We start from the raw sequence: 26,660 nt of genomic DNA, 5'->3' as shown, positions 1-26,660 counted from the left end.
CGAGTGCCACTGAAAGCAGACTCAGATGTTCCATGGGAGTAATGTTACATTTTTTTTTTTTTATGCTGGAGACACCTGGATTGTAATACCTGCTCTTAACATTTTTAAGGTGAAATTTTTTTTCCTGAGTTTTTATTTTTTATTGCACTTTATATGAAGGTTTACAGAACAAACTAGCTTCTCATTAAACAGTACACATACTGTTTTATGACATTGGCTAACCACCCCATGACATGTCAACACTCTCCCTACTCAACCTTGGGTTTCCTATTACCAGCTTTCCTGTCCCCTCCTGCCTTCTAGTCCTTGCCCATGGACTGGTGTGACTCTTCAGTCTCACTTTGTTTTATGGGCCTGTCTAATCTTTGGCTGAAGAGTGAACTTCTTTCCTGTGGTTTTCTTGATGTAGGATTTTGAGTTGTCAAATATGTGCCTGTGCACTCTAGCATATTAAACATCAGTGTTCGTTCTACCCAAGTTATCCCAGTAGCTCACCTCTGTGAGTAAATAGGGAGACGCTCTATAGGGGTGAGAATACAAGTCGGTTTCCTGAATTTTCCTAGCTGAACACCAACTCTGTAGTCAGCACATTTGGAATCTAAAGCATTTGGTGCTTTCTTTAATCAGCAACATAGAAACAGGTACTTAAGGCTCTTATTGGAGAAGTCATGTATGAATTCACAGCAACCAATACTCACCAAAGACTCAGGTGAGACATGATTTTGAAACAAATAGCTTAGAAATAAGGTGTCCTGGTGGCACAGTCAGAATTTGACTCAATGGCAATGGGACTGGGTTTTTGTTTTTGGTGGCGCAGTGGTTAAGTACTTGGTTGCTAACCAAAAGGTGGGTAGTTGGAACCCACCTCCGCTCTCTGGGAAAAAGATGTGGCAGTAAAGATTACAGCCTTGGAAACCCTATGGGGCAGTTCTACTCTGTCCTATGGGGTCGCTATGGGTTGGAATCAACTCGATGGCAATGGGTTTGGTTTGGGTTTTTTAAGCCTAGAAATATTAACTCTGTGTGTCCAGGTTAGAGGTTCTCAAACCCTGGCTGCACATCAGGCTCACCTGGGGTGTTTAAAAAATACCTATGCCTACATTCTACCCAGAATATTTGATTTAGAATTTTTGAAAGGCTTCCCAGGATGGTGAACCACTGTTCCAGGATCTTGTTCCTTAAAGTGTGGATGCTGGATTGGTAGCACTGACATCACCTGGGAGACAGTAGGAAATGTAAAACCGTGAGCCCACTCAGACCTGCTGAATCAGAGCCTGCATCTTAACAAGATTTTCAGGTGATTCGAGCGCATTTTAAAGCCACATTTTTTAGAAGATTTGATAAGCTCTTTGGAGTCTGTGGGTGGCGCTAGGTTATTAACTGAAAGGTTGGTGATTCGAATGCACTCAGAGGTGCCTCAAAAGAAAAGTCTGGCAACCTAATTCCAAAAAAAATCAACCACTGAAGACCCTACTGAGCGCAGTTCTACTCTGACACACATGGAGTTACCATGACTTGGAGTCCACTAGTAACTGGCATGTATGTATAAACTCTTCACTTACATTAAGTCAGATGATCAGAAAGCAGCCCTTGAGCAGAAATCTCTGGCAAAATGCCTTCATTGAACTCCAGTTTCACGATTTGCCTGAAGGTCAGCATCGTCTACCTGTGCCAATTATCCACTTCTCATCAAAGACATCTTTCTATCATGTACCCAGGATCCCATATACAGAAATGCACGCAATACAAGCCCTCTTGCATTTAAGTGCAGAAAAAAGCACATCTCACCAGATGAATTTGGTACTCTTCATGTAATTTTAAAGCCCTGGGGACAAGTCTAATTCAGGAGACCCTCTAAACATTATAGACATTCTACATACATTGATTTGGGCTACTCCTATTTCATAAATTACATATGGTCTTTAGGAAAATCTCTGTGGAAGCCAACAGATTTACACAATTATTCCAATAATTTGGTTTCAAAAGAAAAGGTACCTTGAGTGTGCCTTACTGGTACTCATTTTCTAAGCTACCACAAGCTCTAGGCAGAGTTGCGAAAGCTACTTCGTTCGTTTCTTTGGATGTGAATAATGGTCCGCAGGAATTTTGGGAGACCATATCCTTGTGAAATCATTGAAACACAACCCCAAGAATGCTGGAGACCACCTGGAATGTTCTCCACTAATACCCGTATCTCTGCCACTCAGTGGCAAGCCAGTGGTAAGAACTTGGAAGAGTACGGAACAGTGGTTCTCAAAGTGGGTTCCTGAGACCAGCATTGTCAGCATCGACTTGGAGCTTGTTAGAAATGCAAGTTCTCAGGCTACACCTAGACCTACTGAATCAGAAACTCTGCGGAGTAGGGCCCAGCAATCTGTGTTTTAACAAGCCCTCAGTGATTCTGATGTCTGAGGCCCGTTGAGAGCAGAAGGTCTGAAGTGGGCACAGAGAATTTGCATTTCTAAAAGTTCCCAGATGATGCTGGTCAGGGACCATACTTTGAGAACTACTAGTGAGAAGCAATGAGGCAGCAAGCAGGGCATAAAAAACAAACAAAAAACCCTGTTCTATGGAGTCAACACTGACTCATGGTTAGTCCATCAGTGTCAAAGTAGAATTGTGCTCCACAGGGTTTTTGATAGTGATTTTTTGGAAGTAGATTCCCAGGGCTTTCTTCCAAAGCCCCTCTGGGTGGACTCAAACCACCAACCTTTCAGTTAGCAGCCCAGTACGTTAACCATTTGTGCCACCCAGGGATTCCAAACAGAGTATAAAACCAAAAAAAAACCAAAGAAACCAGTTGCCGTCAAGCTGTTCCGAATCATGGCAATCCCACGTGTGCAGAGTAGAACTGTGCTCCACAGAGTTTTCAAGGTTTGACCTTTTGGTAGCAGATCTCCAGGCCTTTCTTCCAAGGTGTCTCTGGGTAGGTTCAAGCTGCCAACCTTTTGGTTAGTAGTTGAGCACTTTGCTGCTTGCGCTACCCAAGGACTGCTAAGCAGAGCATAAACGTTTTTTATTTAAAGCCATTTTAGGAGGCTTTAATTCTGAGAGTTTTGGTTCATCAAAAATAAAACTCAACCCTAAAGAAAAATATGTTTTTCGTGTTCCTGGAATCAATGGCTGTTGTTTTCCAAACTCATTTCTGAAACTCTACCTTAGATTTTTAAAGGCCAAGATGCTAATAGTATGATTTCAGTGAAGAAGTTACCTCTGGAATTATCACTTATCAAATGGGATGTGGTGAAGGGGTATGAAATTCCATGAAAGGGAGTGAGTTGGAGTTAAATCATGAAAGCTAGCGGTCACCTTCCCCTTGGGTTATTTTCCCTGACTATAATTCCAGTGAGTGGAGACAGACACGCACCACACAGCCCCTGAGGGAATTATAAAGTCTGCTTTGCCAGGTTTGGGAACTTTACTATCCACGGCTTCGGCTCCCACAAGCAAACCCAGAACCTCTGCTCCAGGCGTCTGTTCACTCTTGGCAAAACAGGACTTCCTGTTGTCAAGATAATGTTTTTAAATGGCCCATAAAAGTTTTCTTGGACATCATTAGTTCTTGCAAAGCAGTATTTTGATGATTAAACTATAAATGAATCAGAGACACATGGACTGAATTTCTCTTGGGTTTGGCAAAACTCACGTTGGACTTCATTCAGCCCAGAACATTTGAAAGATGGCTTCAAGTGTTTGTTGAATCGAACATGGCTTCCCTTTTCTCAGTTCCCTTTTACGCTACGGCAGTTTAAGAGGACAGAGATTTCTTAAGGATTCTTTGTCATCATCTTTGTTACTAAGTTACCAGATCTCTACAAGTGCAGACTTTATTCACTTATGAGTTACAGTTGACCGAGTATATAGAACAGCTGCAACTCTCTCTCTCTCTCGGTTTCAGTATAGTTCAAGAGATTTATTCTTTATTCATACATGAAGGGTTTCAGACTTGGGTTATTTCAAAGAATAGAAATTCCCTTGTAGGTAACTCTTTTCCACTTAACTGCAGAGATTCAAATGAAATTGTTCTTCTTATAACACTTGGCATTTGAACTTTGTGGGCAAAGGCTGTTTGATGGGATGCTCTGGAAAGCACCTTCCATGTGGTTAGAAAGAATGCTTACTTTCTGGACATCTTGGAGGGCATTTTTAAAAGCAGAAGGCTCCCAAGGTTCTGATAATAAGAGTTTCCCCCTACTATATTTTGTTAGGAGCCCTGGTGGCACAGTGGTTGAGAGCTTGGCTGCCAACCAAAAGGCTGGCAGTTTGAATCCACCAGCTGCTCGGTGGAAATCCTATGGGGCAGTTCTACTCTGTCCTACAGGGTCGCTATGATTTGGAATAGACTCAACGGCAACGTTTTTTTTGTGTGTGTGTATGTTGTTAATGTAGCCCTGGTGGCGTAGCGGTTCAGCACTCAGCTGCTAAGAGAAAGGTCAGTGGTTCAAACCCACCAGCCGCACCACGGGAGAAAGATGTGGTAAAAAATGTACAGTCTTGGAAACCCTATGGGACAGTTCTACTGTGTCATATAGGGTTGCTATGAGTCGGAATTCACTCAAAGACAAAGGGCATATGCTGTTAAAAGCAGCCCTGGTGGTGCAATGGTTAAGCACTCTGCTGCTGACTGAAAGATCGGTGGTTTGAACCCGCCAGTAGTTCAGCAGGAGAGAAGGGCTGGCGGTCTGCTTCTGTAAAGATGAAACCAAAACCAAAACCAACCCATTGCCACTGTATCACCAGGGCTCCACCTGTAAAGAATACAGCCTTGGCACTTTTTAACGAGATGGAGAAACAAATCACCAACTTCATATGGAAAGGGAAAAGGCCTGGGATAAATAAAACATTACTGAAAAAGAACAAAGTGGGAGGCCTCACACTACCTGATTTTAGAACCTATTATACCAACAGCATTCTTCAACAAGATGGAAAAACTAATCATTAACTTTACATGGAAAGGAAAGAGGCCCCGGATAAGTAAAGCACTACTGAAGAAGAATAAAGTAAGAGGACTCCCACTGCCTGACCTCAGAAACTACTATACAGCTATGGTAATCAAAACAGCCTGGCACTGGTACAACCTTAGACACATTGACCAATGGAAAAGGATTGAGAATTCAGATATACGTCTATCCACCTCCGGTCACCTGATCTCCAGCAAAGGCCCAAACTCTGTTAAATGGGGAAAATACAGTCTTTTTTTAACAAACAGTGTTGGCAAAACTGTCTATCTGTAAAAAAAAATGAAACAGGACCCATACCTCACACCATACACAAAAACTAATTCAAAATGGATCAAAGACCTAAATATAAAACCCAAAACTATAAATATCATGGAACAAAACATAGGGTCAACACTAGAGGCCCTAATACGTGGCGTAAATAGTATATAAACCATAACTAACAAGACACAAACACCAGACAATAAGCTAGAGAACTGGGATTTTTTAAAAAATTAAACACCCTCATCAAAAGACTTCACCAAAAGAAAAAAAAGAGAACCTACAGACTGAGAAAAAAAATTTGGCTATGACAAATCTGACAAAGGTCTAATCTCTAAAATCCATAGGAAAATTCAACACCTCTACAGCAAAAAGACAAATAGTCCAATTAAAAAATGGACAAAGGTTAGGAACAGACACTTCACCAAAGAAGACATTCGGGCAGCTAGCAGACACATGAGGAAATGCTCGCAATTATTAACCATTAGAGAAATGCAAATTAAAAGTACAATGAGATACCATCTCATCCCTACATTACTGGCACGAATCAAAAACACATAAAATAACATATGCTGGAGAGGCTGCAGGGAGACTGGAATTCGTATGCACTGCTGGTGGGAACGTAAAATGGTACAACCATTTTGGAAAACAGTATGTTGCTTCCTTAAAAAGATAGAAATAGAAATACCATATGATCCAGCAATCCCATACCCTAGAGAAATACGAGCCATCACACTAATAGACATATGCACACCCATGTTCACTGCAGCATTATTCACAGTAACAAAAAGATAGAAACAACCTAAGTGCCCATCAAAGGATGAATGGATAAATAAACCATGGTACATACACACAATGGAATATTATGCAAGAATAAAGAACAATGATGAATCCGTGAAACATCGCACAGCATGGGTGACTCTGGAGGGCATTATGGCTGAGTGAAATAAGTCAATCACAAAAGGATAAATACCACATGAGACCACTATTACAAAAACCCATGAATGGGTTTATACATAGAAAGAAACAATCTTTGATGGCTACTAGGGAGGGGAGAGGTGGGAAGAGAAAAACACTAACTAGACAATAGATAAGTGGTAACTTTGGTGAAAGGTAAGACACAATTCTGGGGAAGTCGGCATAACTTGACCAAGACAAGGTCAAGGAAGCTCCGTGTCATGGATTGAATTATGTCCCCCCAAAAATACGTGTATCAATTTAGCTGGGCCATGATTCCCAGTATTGTGTGGTTGTCCTCCATTATGTGATTATAATTTTATGTTAAAGAGGATTAGGGTGGGATTGTAACACCCTTACTAAGGTCACATCCCTGATCCAATGTAAAAGGAGTTTCCCTGGGGTGTGGCCTGCACCACCTTTTATCTTACAAGAGATAAAAGGGAAGGAAGCAAGCAGAGAGTTTGGGACCTCATACAACCAAGAATGCAGTGCCAGGAGCAGAGCAAGTCCTTTGGACCCGTAGTGCCAGTGTGGGGAAGCTCCTAGCCCAGAGGAAGATTGATGAGAAGGCTGACAGAGAGAGAAAGCCTTTCCCGGAAGGTGATGCCCTGAATTTGGCCTACTTTACTGTGAAGAAATAAATTTCTCTTTGTTAAAGCCACCCACTTGTGGTATTTCTGTTACAGCAGCACTAGACGACTAAGACGCTTCAAAGACACATCTCAATTCCCTGAGGGACCAAATTACTGGATTGAGGGCGGGGGATCATAGTCTCAGGGGACATCTAGCTCAATTGGCATAACATAGTTTATAAAAAAATGTTTTACATCTACTTTTGTGAGTAGTGCCTGTGGTCTTAAAAGCTTGTAAACAGCCATTTAAGATACTTCACTGGTCCACTCCTTCTGGAGCATGGGAGAATGAATAAATCCAAAGACACAAGGGAAGGATTAGTCCAAAGGACTAATGGACCCCAATTACCACAGCCTCCAACAGACTGAGTCCAGCACAACTAGATGGTGCCCAGCTACCACCACCAACTGCTCTGACAGGGATCACAGTAGAAGGCCCTGGACAGAGCTGGAGAAAAATGTGGAACAAAATTCTAACTCATGAAAAAAGACCAGACTTACTGATCTTACAGAGGCTGGAGAAACCCTGAGAATATGTCCCCTGGACACCCTTTTAACTCAGTACTGAAGTCACTGCTGAGATTCACCCTTCAGCCAAAGATTAGACAGGCCCATAAAATAAAATGAGACTAAATGGGCACACCATCTCAGGAGCAGGTATGAGAAGGCAGGAAGGGACAGGAAAGCCGGTAATTGGAAACCCAAGGTGGAGAGGGGGAGGGTGTTAACGTGTCATGGGGTTGACAACCAATGCCACAAAATAATATGTGTATTAATTGTTTAGTGAGAAACTAATTTGTTCTGTAAACCTTCATCTAAAATACAATAAAGAAGAAAAATAAATTACAGCCTTGAAAATCCTATGGGGCCGTTCCACTCTATAGGGTCGCTATGAGTCAGAATCGACTTGATGGCAACAGGTTTGGTTTGGTGGTTTTATACATGGTTTTGAGGGCCATGGTTGTTCAGTGGAGCACTGGTGGCAGAGTGGTTTAAGCGTTTGACTGATGATCAAAAGGTCAGCAGTTGGAACCCATTACTCCCTCCTTGGAAACCCTGTGGGGCAGTTCTACTCTGTCCTACAGGGTTGATATGAGTTGGAATCGACTTGACGTCAGCAGATTTTTTGTTTGTTTGTTTGTTTCATTGTTCAGTGGTAGAGTTCTCACTTTCCATGCAGGAGACTGAGTTTGATTCCCGGCCAACGTGCCTCATGCCCAGCCACCACCCGTGTGTCAGTGGAGGGCTGTGTGTTGCTATGATGCTGGACAGGTTTCAGAGGAGCTTCCAGACTAAGGTGGGCTAGGCAGAAAAGCCTGGTACCGGAGTCAGGGGCCATCTTTAGGGCAGCTAACAACAACATGTGGTTTTAAGCTGTCACTTCTGTGCTTGCTATTCAAGTTCTTTCCAATGATATCTACAACCAGTTGCTTTCTTTTTGCCTCTTCTCCAGTAAAACTGTCCTGGACATCACTCCTGTGTGCACTCCAGACTTGCCCTCTGCCACGACTTCCCTCTCCAACACACATCCAGATATACCTACTCAGCCCTCAAGACTCTCAGTTAAAAACATCTCTACAGCCCTTTCTAGCTGGAATTATTATCTCCCTCATGTCAACCTCAATAATCATTTCTTCTGTTCTCATGCAAGCTGTCATTTTCTGTATTTTGTTGTAACTTTTATGTGCATATTTTATTTCTCTGAATAGCTATGGGCAGATCCGATTCATCTTTTTTTATCTTGCAACACTCTTTGCAGGATATCTTGTCCTTAGTACAGCAGATCATAAACGCTTACTGAACAAATACAATAATGAAAAATGCAAGGTGGTTAGTTTTTGCTTTATTGAAAAAGACATGGTATTTATAAAAACACACTTTGATTTGAGTAATTCTACATGTGATAACTCATGTGAGCAAACCAACTTGAAAAAGAGTTTCTGATTTTTGTGAAAGCTAAAGGGGAAGCAATACGGATTTTCTTAAAGTCTGATGACTTATTCCTAAGTGTTTGTCTTTATCATTTTCAGCCTCTAGGCCCTTTTTTGGGCAAGTCATGAAGCTTGAATTCAGGGCTAAATAATGCAGGCACCAGTGCATACTGAATTACGTCATAGTTGCCTTTCAAGAGCCTCATTCTAATAACCTTGACCCTAACTTAGTACACTAACCCATCACTTCCCCTGCCTCCAAAATGAAGCCTGGAATATGGGTAAAATTCTTTACTAATTATAGTGTGCATTTTTGTTTGCGCTGAAACCACACCAGAGGAACAATACGGAGGTTTGATCATGACACCCCAGGACCTGAGGCTTCCTTCTTGGGCACTGGAGGCATACCCTATTCATCATGAGAAAAGACGTGCCACGTAAAAAATGTTTTACAAATTACTTAGTATGTCCCCTTATGTTCCTCTCAATATGTCTAGGTACACGCCTTGCTTGCATGATCGCCCCTTCATGCTGTGTTTTGCATTCTCCTGTTTGGATACAGCATCCACACAGCCAACAGGCTACTGAGCATACCCTACCAGAGTGTGCACACGGTCCAGCTGTAGATGCCGCTGCCTTCTCATCACCAGTTGGGAGGAGGAGAGAAGCCATGAGCACTCTCACCTTATCAGTGTACCTGCAAATTATCTCCTCCCCCCCTTCACCCCCTGCTCGGCCATGCCTTTTTATTTCTGTGAATTTAGAAAAGCTATCATTTCCCCTGCACTGCCCATGTTTGTGGGGACACGTCAGCCGTAAACCGGGCTTGATATCTCTTTCTCTGAAATCAACCATCTGAAATTTAGAAAGGAAGTGATTTGTAAATATCACTTGCAAATTATCTTCTTCTCTACTTTCAAGTTCTCTCTGCTTCAGGAATGAAGAATATGTATTTATTGATCTAGATCTAGATACACAGATGTGTGTGTGTGTGCGCGCATTTCTGGTTGCTGTTTATACTGAACAGAAATGGGGAGAGTTGAGTACTGACTGAGGAAATCATGAAAAGTACACATGATCATGCAGGGAGCATGGTAGGAGCCTGGGTGATGAGATCAATCTTTGACTTCCTGTAAGAGACAAAATATCGAAAGGAAGTAGGAAATTATCCAAGGAAATGTCATAATCCCTTTGACCTCAAAGGAGCATCTAGTTCAAAACAATGTTAAATCCATCCACCAGGAACAGCTGCTACCACAGAAGTGCAACCTTGCTGGTGACCATCTCTTTGACAAAACACTTTGGTGAAAGTGAGTAAAACAAGGCCCTCACGTTCCCTCTTAGCTGAAATGCCCTAGGAAGTCAAGCTTCTCTGGAAGTTTGGGCCACGTCTACCAACTTGCCTTCTGTGGGGTCTCCTCACCATAGTTTGGAGATACCATTTTTCTTTATGGAACTGATCAATTCCTAAGACAAGAATACTTTTAATGAGTTTTCTTAATTAACTTGAAAACTACTGGTCATTAAAGTGATTTATTTCTTTACTATTAGTAAGAAAATTCTAGTTTTTAGTAAATACCAAAAACACATATTACTTATTTTTTGTCAATTTTCTTTAATTCTAAATAATTGTTAGTACCCGTTTGATAGCCCCACCCAGATGGAGTTCACTTGCCCAACACTGTTGAGGGGACTACAATACTCTAGGTTCTCGTCATCTCTTCAGTTTTGATGCAGTATCTCATTTTCTCCTCTCAGTAGCTCTTGGAGAAGGGTAAGAATTATTACCATGGTTTTATAAGTGAGGAGACAGACTCAGCTGAGTGATTTAACTAGGGTGTATGACTGGATGCATAGCCAAGTCTTTCAATCCTAATTTCCATGCTATTTCTCCCACATCCCACTCCTTTTTCTCTTTCATGAATGTTATATTTCCAATTTTGGGGTGTTTTTACATTCTCAAAATTTTCTTCTTTGTTTTTGAAACGTCTTAATTTTCTGTCACTCTGTTGGATTTGTTTTTGTTTTTCTGTTTCTCTTAATTTTAGACATTGGTGTCACCTCTGTAGTGAGTCTCTTAGAAGAAGACACACTACACAATTCTTCACTCTTCTGTCTTTATGACAAATTCCAAGAGGAAGTTTGTTAGTTTTATAAAAAAGTCCAGGCCATACCTCTAAGACCTTCCATGAAATCCCTTCTTTTAGCCTGTTCTCTGCAACAGTAGACTGGGAATTTTATAGGAAACAGAATACCCGTGGAAGGCAAAAATAAAGGCCTTTTGGCATCTTTACCCTTTAGATTAATTATACAACTGTCTTTGGAGTTTATAGTATATCAGGAGTTTGCTCTGTGTGAGGCATTAAATCCCCACATTAGAAGACTGCAAAGGGAAAGTAAAAACGCAGTCTTACTTAAGGGGTTGGACAAAGGTAGCAGATTCTTCACTGTTCCTAGTGGGGGCTTTGGACCTTGCCGTCGTGGATCACAATCGCCACCTACATGAGCACTGTGCCCAGCAGATTCAAGAAGAGAAAAGTGCAGAGTCACATTAGTGGCAATGATAATGCAGGGGAGCCAAGTCTTTCCTACCAAACTACATCATTGGAAGATATCTGAGCCTCTCCAGAGAGAAGGGCAACTTTGCCTTTTTTTTGGACACTCGTGGTGTGGTCCCCCGTGCTGGGGTCCTCAGGAATGGTGTGACCAGTGGGGAGGGCACAGGGAGCCTGGAGACAGATATTCCTCATCTGGTTCGACGGCATGTTCGGTGCTGCCACGGATGTTTCATGTGAGTTAAACCAGTTCAATTGACTCTTCCGTCCAAAACACGGGGTCAGTGCTGCCTCCTCACGTAGAGGAACAGAAATGTTAATGACTTAATCCCAAAACATTTTGAGGATCACAAATGTTGAGCTAACGTTGCATAACATCTGGCATATTAAAGAGAAAGAATGCTCGTTTTTCAAATATTTTGGTCACTGACCAAAAAAACCAAAGCCATGGCCATTAAGGCAATTCCGATTCATAGTGACCCTATAGGTCAGAGTAGAACTGCCCCATAGGGTTTCCAAGGAGCGGCTGGTGGATTTAAACTGACAACCTTTTGGTTAGCAGTCGAGCTCTTAACCACTGCACCACCAGCACTCTTTTTGGTCACTAGATATCATAAGAGATAACAATAATAACAACAGGTATTGTTTATTAGGTACTAACTATGCCAGGTACTATATTACAGTTCTATTCATGCGTTATCTCGTTTACTTCTCACACAACCTATAAGGCTAATACCGTTACTATCCAATTTTACAGATGAGGAAGCTGAGTCTTAGAAAGGTCAAGAAATGTGACCATATCATTCACCGAAATAGGTGGCAGAGTTGGGGTGGAAATCAGTCTGACCCCAAAACCCATGCTTTTAACCTAAGTACCTATATTTCCACATGGATTGGATTTTCGAAGCAGTTCCATTTCCCATTTTCTGACCAGTTGCCCCATAAACCATTGAACTGTCCCAGAAATGGACATAATTTGGCATTCAAACATCATTTCCTTGACTGTTCCTCACACTGAGGGAACATAACACAAAACTCCTTTGTCAGACTACAAGCCCTGGTTCTTGGTGTGGAAAATGCTGTCACCATGATTCTAGGCATAGGACCAAATTCAGAGAGTTAGAATGCAAGGCAATGCCCTCAAAGCTAAAACCATTCCAAACATTCTGTTAACATCTCTGATTTGGAAGGCTCTGATGGATCTCTCAGGGTCTCGAGGTCAATCTTATGAATTTCAGTCATCGTTATATTATTGAAATGTAGAAATGCAGGTTTCCAGCAAGTTTTAACTTATGGAAATCTGGCTAGAAATTAATTAATTTAAGCAATGTCTTCTTGAGGGATTCCCATAGCCTAAAAAGGGGGCCCATGAGCTGTTCTTTTATGAATATTGATCATATTATTGTATCTATACCTCAGATGTGGCTTTAATCAGAAGCCTCCTATGCTATGCCTTTTGGCTTTGTTGTTGTTTAGTTTTGTTTATTGAGCATCAGAAGAGATGGGGGTGATAGGGCCACAGAAGAGAGACGACCACTGACATAGAGAAATTCATGATCAAAGGAGCCTTTTTGATTCCCAAATATGGTCCCAGTTTCAAAAAATGAAGAACCACAGATTTAAAGCTTTTTTTTTTCTGATACCAAATATTCTCTCACAGATATAATTATGGAGCCCTGGTTGCATAGTGGTTAAGTGTTTGGCTCCTAACCAAAAGGTCAGCAGTTCGAATCCACCAGCCACTCCTTGGAAACATTCCCAAATGTGGTCCTGACTTCAAAAAACTAAGAACCATAGATTTAAAGATCATTTTTTCCCCTGATATCAAATATCCCCTCACAGCCATAATTACACCATTTTAGGAGATCTAAACCTGTTGCTCTAAAGTCGATTCTGACTCGGAGCGACCCTGTAGGACAGAGTAGAACTGCCCTATAGGGTTTCCAAGAAGTGGCTGGTGGATTTGAACTGTGGATTTGAACTGCTGACCTTTTGGTTAGCAGCTGAACACTTACTCACTGCGCCACCTGAAAAATCAGCCATTGAAAACCCTATGGAGCACAGTTCTACTCTAACACATGGGGTCACAAGGAGTCAGAATCAACGGCAAGTGCTTGGTTAAACAAGTGTTTATACTAGACACATTCAACTCACAGAATTTCCCTAAAACTGGGGGCGGGGGGCGGGGGGGGATGTTGAGGGACAGTAAACACTTGAAAATCATATATATATATATAAATATATATATATATTTATCTCACTCTAAGGACATTTTCCCTTTGGTTCTAAAATCATATCTTGGTTACAGCACCTCATGTGGCCAAAAAGAGAATAACAATTAGAAAGGAACTCTAACAAACTAAAGCCTTGCCTGTTTCCCAGGTTTTTAAGGATCCAGTGAAAAAAGAACCCACTGTAACATTTCTTGTTCATGCCCAGCAAGCTGTATCAGTTCACATATAGATTTTTATCTCCCTGCAGCAAACCTTCACAAAATGTGAGGGCCCGGGACAGGACCCCTTCAAACCTCTTCCTTTATCCTTTCATTTTCCAAGTCACTCTTCCTTTTTATCACTGACAACTTCTCCCACCCCACCTCCTCCCAAATAACAGCCGCAGATCTAATCTTTCCTTTCCTGTGTCTTTAAGCCAGGAACTTCCCGAGGCTCTTAGCCTAAGAGCAGCCGGCCTCAGCAGGCACCCCAGGCTCCAAGCAAGTCTCCAGTGCAGTGAGATTTGCAAGTGAGCCTGCTGGATTTGAACAACATCGCTACTTTCATCCATCTACTCTGACTTCTGACTTCTGGGCATCTTCACAGACACTCCTGAGTACCTGGGTGCCAAGATGTCATCTGAAATGGGTCCAAGGAATGAAAAACCAAATAAAATGATAACTGCCAGCTTCAGAAGTGGAAAATTCCCCAAACCGAACAAAACATAAACCCAAGACCAAATCCAGCTTACAATCGCACGGAAAGAAATACAATGATTTAAGACCCAAATGCCTACCTTAAAGATTCCCCAAAGCTCTTTCCTTACACATGTGTCCTCCCCCTCCGGGTCTGTTTTCTGTCTCTCCAACAGCTGTGCTTTCTTAAACTAAGCAGCAGTCTCAAGTGTCGGGCTCGGAAAATACACATGCTGACACGCTACACACGCCCATGCAGCCTCGGTGCCAGGCAGCCCCTTCGCCTGCCTCCCCGCCTGGACCAGCCAGTGCCAAGTCCCTGGCCGCTGACCCGCGTCCACGTGGGAGGGGCGCGGGGAGAAAGGAGCCAACACAGGCGTGGGGGGCGGGGTGGGTTCAATTCACTATGAACTAAGTGGTCACACATCTAGGTGGCAAGGGTCCATCTTACTCCCTTTTCTCGCCTTGAAATCCCTCCCAGATGGTTCTTCCAGCCTCTTCCAGATCCCACAACTGTTAGCTGACATACCAGCCCTCCCAGGCGTTCGCTGCGCGCAACCACACCACCCCCAGGCAGGCGGCAGCCCCAGCCGCTGAGAAAGGGGTCGTCTCTTACCTTTTTCACGGAACCCCAGCTCCTAACAGGCTGGTTCCAGTCTCCAAAGAGCCATAAGTTCTACTTGACATTGGAAGCGACCAGTTTCCGAAGCTGGGAGCATTTTGAAAGGAAACCAAGTACTCCGGTGACCCCAACCAGACCCCCCGGACCTACATTTGGCGGCCCCTGGCCTCCCCAAGTCTTCCTGACTCAGCGCGCCCGCCCAGCTCATTCAGCCTGGAGAGAATTCAGATGAACGGCAGCGTGGAAGTCTGGAACTCACGGCCTGGGTTTTTTTTTTTTTTAAGAGTATTTGTTGAGCTTTTTAACATGCAGTTTGTCTCCTTCTGCAGGGAATTACTCAGTGAGCCAGTCACCTGACTCACAGCAGCTCCATTATATAAGTCAAACCGTGCTATTCGAGTTCCCATCAGAAAGCCATCCCCCACTCCCCCCCGGAGGTGTATGGGTGTGTGCGGGGGGGTGGGGGGGTGGGGGGGGTGGGGGGGTGCGGTGTCTCAAAGCACCAAACAATGACAGTCTTTTCTTGAGCTTTCAGGAAGGAGTCCAGGTGGCTCAGTGGTTAAAGGGCTGGGCTGACTAAGTGAAAAGTCCGAGGTTCCGCAGAAGAAAGATGTGGCAGTGTGCTTGGTAAAGATTGACTGCTTTGGAAACTCTAGGAGGCAGTTCTGCTCTGTTCTATAGGGTTGCTGTGAGTCAGACTCTACAGCAGTGGTTTGGGTTTTAGGTGAAGATTTCCTAGGAGGACTGCATTTTTGCAGTTTACTTTTTTCTGCCCTTGGTTTGATTCTCCTTTGGTAGAGAAAACAAAAAACCATTGCTGAGGCGTCAATTCCGACTCCTAGCAGGAGGTAGAGTAGAACTGCCCCATAGGGTTTTCAAGGCTGTAATCTTTATTTATTTATAATCTTTATGGAAGCCAACTGCCACATCTTTCTTCAGCGAAGGGCTGGTGGATTTGAACCCTTGGCCTTTCGGTTAGCAGCTGAGCACTTCACCACCACAACACCAATTCTCCTTTTCTTGGGTAGACCCAAAAATCCATTGCCATTGCGTTGATTGTGACTCGTAGTGACCCTACAGGACAGAGTAGAGCTGCCCCATAGGGTTTCCAAGGAGTGGCTGGTGGATTCAAACGGCTGACCTTTTGGTTAGCAGCGGACTGCTTAACCACTGCACCACCAGGGCTCCTTCCTGGGTAGAGGGTCTCCTAAACGTCCATGCTGAGTTAGCAGGGATGTCTCAAGATGTAGCTATACCAGTTCCTTGATTCTCTCTTGGGATAGATGTCTGTAGCTTAGGTAAATCACTGAGTGAATTTTCAAATGATAGAGCCCATAAGTTGAAAAGACTCAAATACGGTATAACATATGCAAATGAAACTAAAACCTACAGCGCTTATTCATTTATTTTTGCCCTATAACTAATTTCCATGAAATGTCAAGGGGTAGCTTGGGTTAAGGGGTCTTTAGCCAAAACCATCCCCGGTATCCCTTCATTTGGTCCCCATAAACCCTCCTTCAGTAACCTCATGTAAGCGTAACACCCAAGTACAAACTGTCTGCTTGCATAAGCCAAGTCCCTAGTCTCCACTTCAATCGTACTGTAATCCCTAAACCAAAAAACCAGTTGCCGTTGAGTCAATTCCGACTCATGGTGACCCCATGTGTGTCAGAGTAGGATTGTGATCCCTAAAGTTTTCAACAGCTGATTTTGCGGAAGTAGATCACCAGGCTTTTCTTCAGAGGCACCTCTGGGTAGACTTATACCACCAACTTTCAGTAAGCAACTGAGTAAGTTAACTATTTGCACCACCTAGGGACTCCATTAAGGCCAGTCGACACAGGTATTTTGAAGCCGCCATTGCCTTGGGTGAAGATAATAAGAATCATTTCGGTCTGTCCCAATGTCCCTGTCTTAGCATCTGTCATAAGCCAATAGCAAGAGTCTCTGTATGTTTAAAATATCAGAAATGACCTGCTAATGAGAGACTGAGACGTTCAGATTGTGAACATGAACATAAGACTTAAAGTGTCATTAAACACTATGACCAACATAAGAAAACTCCAACCTGTCAAAGCCGCCGTGAAACTATGCAGAGAGGGCTCTGGGCTCCCAATCTTCTCCCAGTCAGTTAAGCCTTGTTGCTGAATATGGAAAATACTTTATAAGGAGTGTTAAAGTCTATGGGAACCAATCTTCTTTTGATTTTCCCTAGTCACCATCTGGCTCCTTTACCCCTTTGTGAATACCCCCCATCAAAGTCCACCAGAGGAAACTGCCTTCCACTTCTTGCCTGCCTCCATTGCTGTCCAGTTGACGTTGACTCATGGCAACCCGGTGGGTTACAGAGTAGACTGTCATATAGGGTTTCCTTAGCTGTAATCTTTACGAAAGCAGATTGCAAGGTCTTTCTTCCAAGGCACTGCTGGGTGGGTTCGAATGGCCAATCTTTTGATTAGTAGCCGAGTGCAAATGATTTGCACCACCCAGGGACCTTAAGTCACATTAAAAAAAAACAAAAAACAACCTGTTGCCATCGAGTCAATTCCAGCTCATAACGACCATGTAGGACAGAGTAGAGCTGCCCCATAGGGTTTCCTAGGCTGAAATCTTTATGGAAACAGGCTGCCACTTCTTTCTCCTGAGGAGTGGCTGGTGGATTTGAACTGCTGACCTTTCGGTTAGTAGCCGACTGCTTAACCACTGGGGTCCTTAAGTAATATTAGATACCACTAACATATTAAAATATATGACGTTAGACTGGTACTATGTCCTAAGAATGACTTTCTAAATACTTCATAACCATGTAGCCACTATCTCTCTGAGATCGGGAAAGTATAACATGTATGTAAATCCTTACACAGAAGCAGAGAAGCCAGCGATGCAGGCAGGAATTAGAAGTCAAACCTCTACTTCCAGTGCTCTATTTTGAAAAAGAAAACTGAGATACATATGAGAAGAATATAAATGTGCAAACCTGAGTGAAAGATGGATGTCTGTTCTTACCTCTTCCTCCAGGAGTTGTGAATACAATGTGTTGCGGCAGTTGCTATGGTAACTACTTCTTTCTTAATGAGAATAAGGACGCATAGTAAGATATTAGAATACTGCAAGGCGGGGTGGGGTGAAACCCTCCCAAGTAATGGGAAGATGAGCTCAATCAAGCCCATTGCAGTAGAATTGATTCTGACTCAGAGCGACCCCATAAGACAGAGTAGAACTGCCCCGTAGGGTTTCCAAGGCTGTAAATCTTTTTTTTTTTTTTTAATCGTACTTTAGATGAAGGTTTATAGAACAAACTAGCTTCTCCTTAAACAATTAGTACACATATTATTTTGTCACATTCGTTACCAACCTCTCGACCTGTTAACACTCCTCCTTCTCAAACTTGGGTTCCCTATTTGGGTTCCCTATTACCAGCTTTCTTGTCCCCTCCTGCCTTCTAGTCCTTGTTCTTAGGTTGGTGTGCCCCTTTAATCTCGTTTTGTTCTATGAGTCTGTCTAATCTTTGGCAGAAGGGTGAACCTCAGGGGTGACTTCATTACTGAGCTATAAGGGTGTCTGGGGGCCATACTCTCAGGGTTTCTCCTGTCTCTGTCAGACCAGTAAGTTGGGTTTTTTTTTTTTTTGAGTTAGAATTTTGTTCTACATTTTTCTCCAGCTCTGTCTGGGACCGTCTATTGTGATCCCTGTCAGAGAAGTCAGTGGTGTGGTAGCCGGGCACCATCTAGTTGTACTTGACTCAGTCTGGTGGAGGCTGTGGTAGATGTGGTCTGTTCATTAGTCCTTTGGACTAATCTTTCCCTTGTATCTTTAATCTTCTTCATTCTCCCTTGCTCCCAGTGGGATGAGACCAGTGGAGTATCTTAGACGACCGCTCACAGGCTGTTAAGACACCAGACACTATTTGCTAAAGTAGAATGGAGCACATTTCCTTTATAAACAATGTTATGCCAATTGAGCTAGATGTTCCCAGAGACCATGGTCCCCACAGCCCTCAGCCCAGTAACTCAGTCCCTTAGGGAGTCTGGATGTGTCTATGGAGCTTCCATGACCTAGCCTTGGACAAGTTATGCTGGCTTCCCCAGTATTGCATGCTGTCTTACCCTTCACCAAATTTACTGTACCTTTTATCTTTGAATTTGCCTTGGAACATAGAAAGATCTCAATAAATGTCTGAGGAATTCTAATATACTTTCCTCTCCATTTCTACCCCTTTCAATTCTCTAACACTTGGTGAAGGAGCCGTTGTGGTGCAGAGTTTAAGTGATTGGCTGTTAATGGAATCGAAAGTTTGGTGTTTTGAACCTACCAGCAGCTCCATGGGAGAAAGATGTGGCAACCTGCTTCCATAAAGATTTACAACCTGGGAAACTCCATGGGGCAGTTCTACTCTGTCCTGTAGGGTCCCTATGAGTTGGAATCGACTCAGTGGCAATGGGTTTCAGCAATGGTTGATACATCTCCATTGTCATCATCGCATCATCATCATCACAAAGTTGTTATTGTTAGCGACCCCACGCACAGAGCACAATGGAACAAAACGCTGCACTGTCCCCAGGATTAGTTGTAGATCAGACTGTTGTGATCCAAAGCGTGTTCATGGACTGATTTTTAGAAGTAGATTGGTAGGCCTTTCTTCCTAGTCTATCTTAGTTTGGCGGCAATGGTGGTTCAATGATAGAATTCTCGCTTTCCTTGAGGGAGACTGGGGTTCCATTCCCCTTCAGTGTACCTCATGTGCAGGTACCACCTGTGAGTGGAGGCTTGTGAGTTGCTACAAAGCTAAGCACCTTTCAGTAGAGCTTCTAGATATCACAATGGCCAATGTTTATTAAGCACTTACTATGTACCAGGCACTGTCCCAAGCATTTTACACAAATTTCATTTAATTCCAACAACAAATATATCAGGTAGGGACATATATTATCCCTATATTTCAGTAGATGTGGCGTCTTGAATATTTCATTCTTTCAACAAGTGTTTTGAATTCTTATAAACATCAGTTATGACAAATGATATGCCTCCAAAGCCTGTAGGATTACATAATTACTAATTTATTTGTTAACAGGCCGCTGTGTCTTTTAAACACATGTCTTCTGTTTTATATTTTTAGTGTCTCCATCTCTTTAAGGAGCCCTGGTCACATAGTGGTTGTCATGGATTGAATTATGTCCTCCAAAAAAACGTGTGTATTATTGGGCTGGGGCATGATTCCTGGTATTATGTGATTTTCCTGCATGTCCTAAATCCTGCCTCTATGATGTTAATGAGGGAGGATGGGCTGCAGTGGTGTTGGTGAGGCAGGACTCAACCTACAAGATTGGATTGTGTCTTGAGGCAATCTCTTGAGATATAAAAGGAAGAAGCAAGCAGAGAGACGGGGGACAGTGCCAAGTGCACAGCGCATCCTTTGGACCTGGGGTTCCTGCGCAGAGAAGCTCCTAGTCTGGGGGAAGATTGATGAGGGCCAGCAGAGAGAGAGAAAGCCTTCCCCTGGAGCTGACACCCTGAATTTGGACTTTTAGCCTACTTTACTGGGAAGAAATAAATTTCTCTTTGTTAAAGCCATCTACTTGTGGTATTTCTGTTATAGCAGCATTAGATGACTAACACAGTGGTTAAGAGCTCAGCTCCTAACCAAAAGGTCAGCAGTTCTAATCCACCAGCAGTTCCTTGGAAACCCTATGCGGGCAGTTCTACTCTGTCCTACAGGGTCGCTGTAAGTGTTATTATGGGGTCCCTGTGAGTCAGAATCGACCTGATGGCAACACGTTTGTTTTTTTTCTTTTTTCATCTCTTTAAAGCTTCCAATTCTTAGTGGGCTAAGAAAACAGAAGACCCAGCTTCTATGGATGTAGCTGTTATGGATGGCATCTTTGGAGATTCTGGAGCCTGAGACAGACTCAGACTTGGAGGAGGGGCTGTGCTAGGAGGCGTAGCTGGAGGCTGAAGGAGTAGCTGGGTCTTGGGAAAGGTTACCTTTCTCCTTGACTCAATTCAGGGAGTGGCTTTGTGCTCTGTGTGTCTCTGTGAGTCCCAGGGGTCAGCCCTTGGTCACCGCCAGCTGGATTTACAATACGCCACACACAGCAGTGTTGTCTCTGCTAGCCAAGGTACTTAATTTCTTTGAACCTCAATTTCCTCATCTGTAAAATGGGGATGAGGATATTGCAGGCTATGTATGGGATTCCTGAGATCATGTATATTTAGTGTTGGCAGAGTGACTGGCTAATGTCAATGAATAGAAAATGTTTATACTTAGTATTATTAGATATTAACCTCCAAATCAAACCCATAGCCGTCAGGTCAACTCATGGCAACCCTATAGGATACAGTAGAGCTGCCCCATAGGGCTTCCAAGGCTGTAAACCTTTACAGAAACAGACTGCCACATCTTTCTCTCTTGCAGGGCGGGTGGGTTCAAACTGCCTACCTTTTGGTTAGCAGCCAAGTACTCAACCACTGTACTACCAGGACTTCTATTATTAGATATTACATGATAATAATAAAGTGTTGGAGATGGGATTAGGAAACTCAAGAGATAGCAGTGCCTTGTGAGCTTCTATTCTTCTATCTCCTATCACCTTTTTACCCAACTTGTAGTACGAGCATATTAAGATGATGAATTTGACTTTCACAATCTCTTCCTTCCTTCCTTCTTTATTTCTTTTCTTTCCTTCCTACTCTCTCTTCCTTCTTTATTTTCCATTTTCTTCCTTCCCTCTTTCTCTCCCTCTTTCATTCCGTATTTTTTAAATGAGTTTATTTTGTCCTTTGCTACTCTTGGCAAACTAAGATTCTTTATATTGAGATCTCCTTGCCAAAGCCAGATTAAGCTCACCAGGTTGCTAAATTTAGAGTAGCCTGTTTCTGCTCTCTCTTGGAAGGTGTGCGATACTATAAACAAGAAAGGTATGAGGTCAAGGGATTCTTGTTCAGAGCAAAGGGGACTGCTTCACACTGAGCTTCCCAGAATGAAGGCAGAGCCTGACGGGAAAAAGATCTGAAGCCTGCGGCATAATCTATAACAGAGCAGTTAATACCTCACTCCCTGCCAAGTCAATGTCACCGGCAATCTCAGAAGCCATTTTTCAAATTGCTTTTTTGGCCAGCTCAGCATAATGTCTCTATGACAGCTTTACTTTGGAAAAGCAACAGAAAAAGGCAGTTTCCCAGATGGTTAGGCAGCTTCTTTGCTTCCTTTAATTCTCTCCAAAACACTATGCGGAACTGATGTCATGAATTAAGACTCAAAGGGGAAGACAGAGATGCTCAGTGGTCCTTATAATCAGGCGAATCAACTAGGTTTTAAAAGGCAGCAGATACAATGGGGAGAGAACTGGGATTGAATCCTAGTTCTGCCGTTTATTGACTTGGGGCAGGTTATTTACAGCTCGGCTGCTAACCAAAAGGTCAGCAGTTCAAATCCACCAACCAGTCCTTGGAAATTGTATGAGGCAGTTCTATTCTGTCCTATAGGGTTGTTATGAGTCGGAATCGACCCAACAGCAATGAGTTTTGGTTTTACTTCCTGGGTAATATGCTAATGGAGTCCTGGGTGGTGCAGATGGTTAGGCTCTAAGCTACTAACTAAAAGGTTGGAGGTTTCAGTTCACCCAGAGGCACCTAGAAAGAAATGACTGTTGATCTACTTCCTCAAAATTAGCCACTGAGAACCCTGTGGAACACAATTCTACTCTGACACACATGGAGTCACCATGAGTCAGAGTTGGCTGTATGGTAACTGGTTAAAATATTGATAATACTAATCCTCTCACGGAGGGTTGTGGGGAAGATCTGAGGGAACACTTGTAAAGCATCTCTTAGAGGGCCTGGTATACAGCAGGTGCTAAATGATGCTGGCCAAGGTGGTTGCAGAGCTTCTCTAGCAGAGTCTCTCTGCTAAAATGGAGAGAGACTACAATGCCCTCTTTACAGAGTTCTTTGGTGGAAGTTAAACGAGCCTTTTGCCAAATGGTAAGTGCCTCATGGATGTGCCTTCCCTTCTCCACCTCTTCTGCCCCAAACCTCCATGTGGCAGGTTGTATTTTCCAAAGATGGACACAACAGTATTTCCCAACCCACATGCTCTTCTAGAGCCTTGTCACTCTCCCATCAAGTGGTAGGATCTAATTCCTCTCTTTCTTTCTCTCTGAATCTGGGTGGACTTGTAAGAAGTGTGACAGAAGTAATTCTGTAGGATTGCGGAGACTTAGTCCTAAAAGGCAATGCAGCTTCTCCTTATTAGCTAGAACACTTGCTCTTGAAGCCTTCAGCAGCCGACTGTGCTGAGGTCGCCATGCTATAAGGAAGCTCAACGTAGCCCATGTGAAGAGACCACAGAGAAAGTTCCTGAGGTATATGAGGATAGATAAAGAGATGCTTAATCAGGCCAAAGATGCTCCAGCCCCTCACCCCTTGCTGTTCCAACTCCAGTCACTGTCTGAACTGCAACCTCATGAGACACTGATGGCAGAAATACCCAGCTGAGCTCTTCCTGAATTCCTAATCCATAGGAACTATAAGAGGTAATAAAATGGTTGTGGTTTTAGGCATCTAAATTTTGGGATGATTTGTTATTCAGTGAGTGAAAGATAATCGTAACACACCAGTAACTTTAATAAAAACCTGAAGCCGCCTGGGATTGGAGTTCTACGCATGTCTCCAATAAGGTCATACACCAAAAAACGAAACCCATTGCCATCGAGTCGATTCCTACTCATAGTGACCCTCTAGGACGGAGTAGATCTACCCCATGGAGTTGCCAAGGAGCAGCTGGTGGAGTCCAACTGCAAACGTTTTGGTTAGCAGCCGAGTTCTTAACCACCGCGTCACTAGGGCTCCAAGGTCATATGAGGTTCAGCCTTATCAGTCATTCGTTCAGCCATGAGGCATAGGCTACTTCAGCCCCAGGTGAGTCCCAGTCACCCACAGAATCCTGTGTGTGTTATGCCTGGTGATATGAAAAACTCAGTCACGGGACTAGCATTGATCAGTGATTTGTTCAGATCACAGAAAACAGATCACTGTTTCCTTCTATACCAAATCTTAAGGAAAATTATCATTCCATTTTAGTTTAAAAGGACTTTTATACTAAATAGTTTTCAAAATCTGTTTTATACTAGAGTTTATGTATTCTTTATTTTAAATTTTATTAAACAGGATAACCATAGCAGCTATATACAGATGCCTTCCTGGCTGGAATACCTTCTTCATGCCCCAATCGCCCTTTTTTGCCAACTTACATCCATTCCACATTCAAAGGTATTGCCCAAGACTTTAAGCTTCCAGGAAGCTCCTCAAATAACCACAGTGAATTTTAGTTATTTATGGAGACTTCCTTTCCACCGAGCACTTTTGCTGGGAGAAGGGTATCTGTGCTGGAGGATATTACCCTTGTGTTTTTGCTGTCTAGGTGTTCTGGGTGTTTCATTGGCATGGGTTTTGTCTCCACTGTGGTGAAAATTCTTGGAGCATGGGAACCAATTTTTTTTATTTCTTTATAGTTCATTCTCACAAGAATTCCTTGTACCTTGTCTCTTTAGGGCTCTGGTCTGACCTTCAAACAGGTCTGCTATATTTTATTTCAAAATGCTTTCGAGACTTTCCACATAAACAAGAAGATGGGGGCATTACTAAAGCAAAATTTAGTAATAAGATATTCAAATATTTCAGGATGGAAGAGTAACCTATACACACAAATGAACGCAAAACAGAACCTACTTGGAAGAGAAATATGACCTCTGTACACGCTCCTCTAGGATAATAACATAGAGTTCAAAGCTCAGCCTCGGGAATAAGGCAGCACAGGATTTAAATCTTGACTGTTACTTTCACAGCATGACTTTTGATCAGTCTATGTCTCTAAAAAGGTGATAAAAATAATGACTACATCATAGGATTATTGTCAGGATAAATGAGGCAGTTTGTGTTAAGTACTTAGTGCTATAACTGGCCCAGAGTAAGTGCACATCTTAGATGCTGTTTGCCATCATCATTTATCACCACCACCACTACCATCACCATCACTATCACCTTCACCACCAACGCCACCACCACTAGTACCAACAACAACAGCAACAACAATACCACCACCACCACCAACAGTATCACCAACACCACTACCACCACTGTCATAGATTGAACTGTATCCCCCCAAAATATCTGTCAACTTGGCCAGGTCATGATTCCCAGTATTGTATGATTGTCCACCATTTTGTCATCGGATGTGATTTCCCTATGTGTTGTAAATCCTATCACTGTAATGTAAAGAGATGGATTAGCGGCAGTTACATTGATGAGATCTACAAGATTCGGTAGTGTCTTAAGCCATCTCTTTTGAGATATAAAAGAGAGAAGCGAGCAAAGAGACGGGGGACCTCATACCATGAAGAAAGCAGTGCAGGAAGCAGAGCGTGTCCTTTGGACCTGAGGTTCCTGCGCTGAGGTGCTCCCAGACCAAAGGAAGACTGATGACAAGGACCTTCATCCAGTGTTGACAGAGAGAGAAAGCCTTCGCCTGGAGCTGGCTCCCTGAATTGGACTTCTAGCCTATTGGACTGTGAGAGAATAAACTTCTCTTTGTTAAAGCCATCCACTTGTGGTATTTCTGTTACAGCAGCACTAGATGACCAGCACCACCAACAACACGAAAAAAACCAACACTGCCACTAACCCTATTCTATTCATTATGGTAGGTTTTGTTCCTCAGGTCTTAGAGATGGCTGGATTGCAATGCTTCCTTTCTTTAATCACACTTCCTTTCATTCAAACACTTGGCCTCCCAGCCAAATTATATGAGACAGCATTTCTCAGCCTTCGTGCTAATGTCACAATCATGAGGAATTGTTTCAAACAAGCCAGTCAATCTTAGCTGCCACGTAAAACTCACCAAAAATCGGCCATTACTTTACCCTCAATGTTCTCATCATTACCCACTAAAGGTCAAACACTTTGGAGCAGGGAAGTCTGTTTTGATTAAGGATGCAGAACTGTCTGGTCCCAAATTTGTTGGCCAGTCAGTTCAGCCTTTTCTTTAATGACGTGGAAGGGCTTCTCGAGTACTGACAATGAGCCAACGGAGGAGAAAGTTAAGGTTGAAAAAGATAAAGCATATTGGAAGCAGCATTCTGGTTTATCTTTTCTTTATTCACTTATTCATGCATATACTCATTCAGTCAGCAAATAGTCACTAACGGCTTACTATGTGCCAAGGCCTGGACATACAAACATGAACAAAATGAAAGTGATTTCTGCCCTCACGAAGCTTCAGGATGGTGGAAAGTAACTGCTTTGTAATCAAACAACCCCGGGGTTTTTTGTTTGTTGTGTTTGTTTTCACTCTGTCACTACATATTTAAATTGTGTAAACCTTTCTAAGCCTCAGTTTTCTCTTAGAGGCATTGTGAGGCTCGAAAGCATTAACCTAAGGATATTCTTTATCACAGTGCCTGACAAAGTGTCCTAAGTTTCTTTCCCTCAGGTAACATAACTTGGAACCACTAGAGTCAGGATTCAAACCCAAGAGTGTCTGGCTCCCATGTTCATGCTTTTAAAGAAATATTCTAATTCTTAGCTTTAGTTTTTTTGTTTGTTTTTAAGTTATGCTACTTTTGATTTTGATTTTCTTCCCAAGTCATTAATTCATCATTCAAAAAATTTAAAAAAAAAAAATTGCTTTTCCATGTCTTTTTAAAATCCCTCATTGAATCTTCTGCAGGAAGCTACCCACTTCTCTATGCATTAACTGAAAATCACAAGGCAGCTAGCTAGGGTCAATACAGGCCAAAAAAAAAAAAAAAGACAATAGAAAAGGTTATGTTTGTTCAGG

General features: G+C 42.8%; 1 protein-coding gene across 4 annotated transcripts in view; it reads right to left on the bottom strand.

Annotated features, from left to right (window-relative positions):
- Positions 1-26,660, bottom strand: part of PHACTR1 (phosphatase and actin regulator 1) — a 697,605-nt gene that overhangs the window by 398,758 nt on the left and 272,187 nt on the right. Inside the window, exon 1 of one of the 4 annotated variants that reach the window (XM_049883943.1) lies at positions 14,822-15,085. The exons of 2 other annotated variants lie outside the window; for them this stretch is intronic. The gene's annotated coding sequence lies outside the window, so the exon portion shown is untranslated. One more of the 4 variants, XM_049883933.1, reaches the window with a different exon arrangement.

The sequence above is a fragment of the Elephas maximus genome, chromosome 1 (assembly GCF_024166365.1).
Source record: "Elephas maximus indicus isolate mEleMax1 chromosome 1, mEleMax1 primary haplotype, whole genome shotgun sequence".
Lineage (NCBI taxonomy): Eukaryota > Metazoa > Chordata > Mammalia > Proboscidea > Elephantidae > Elephas > Elephas maximus.
Note: the sequence above shows the minus strand (reverse complement) of the source record. Positions and strands in the feature narration are given on the sequence as shown.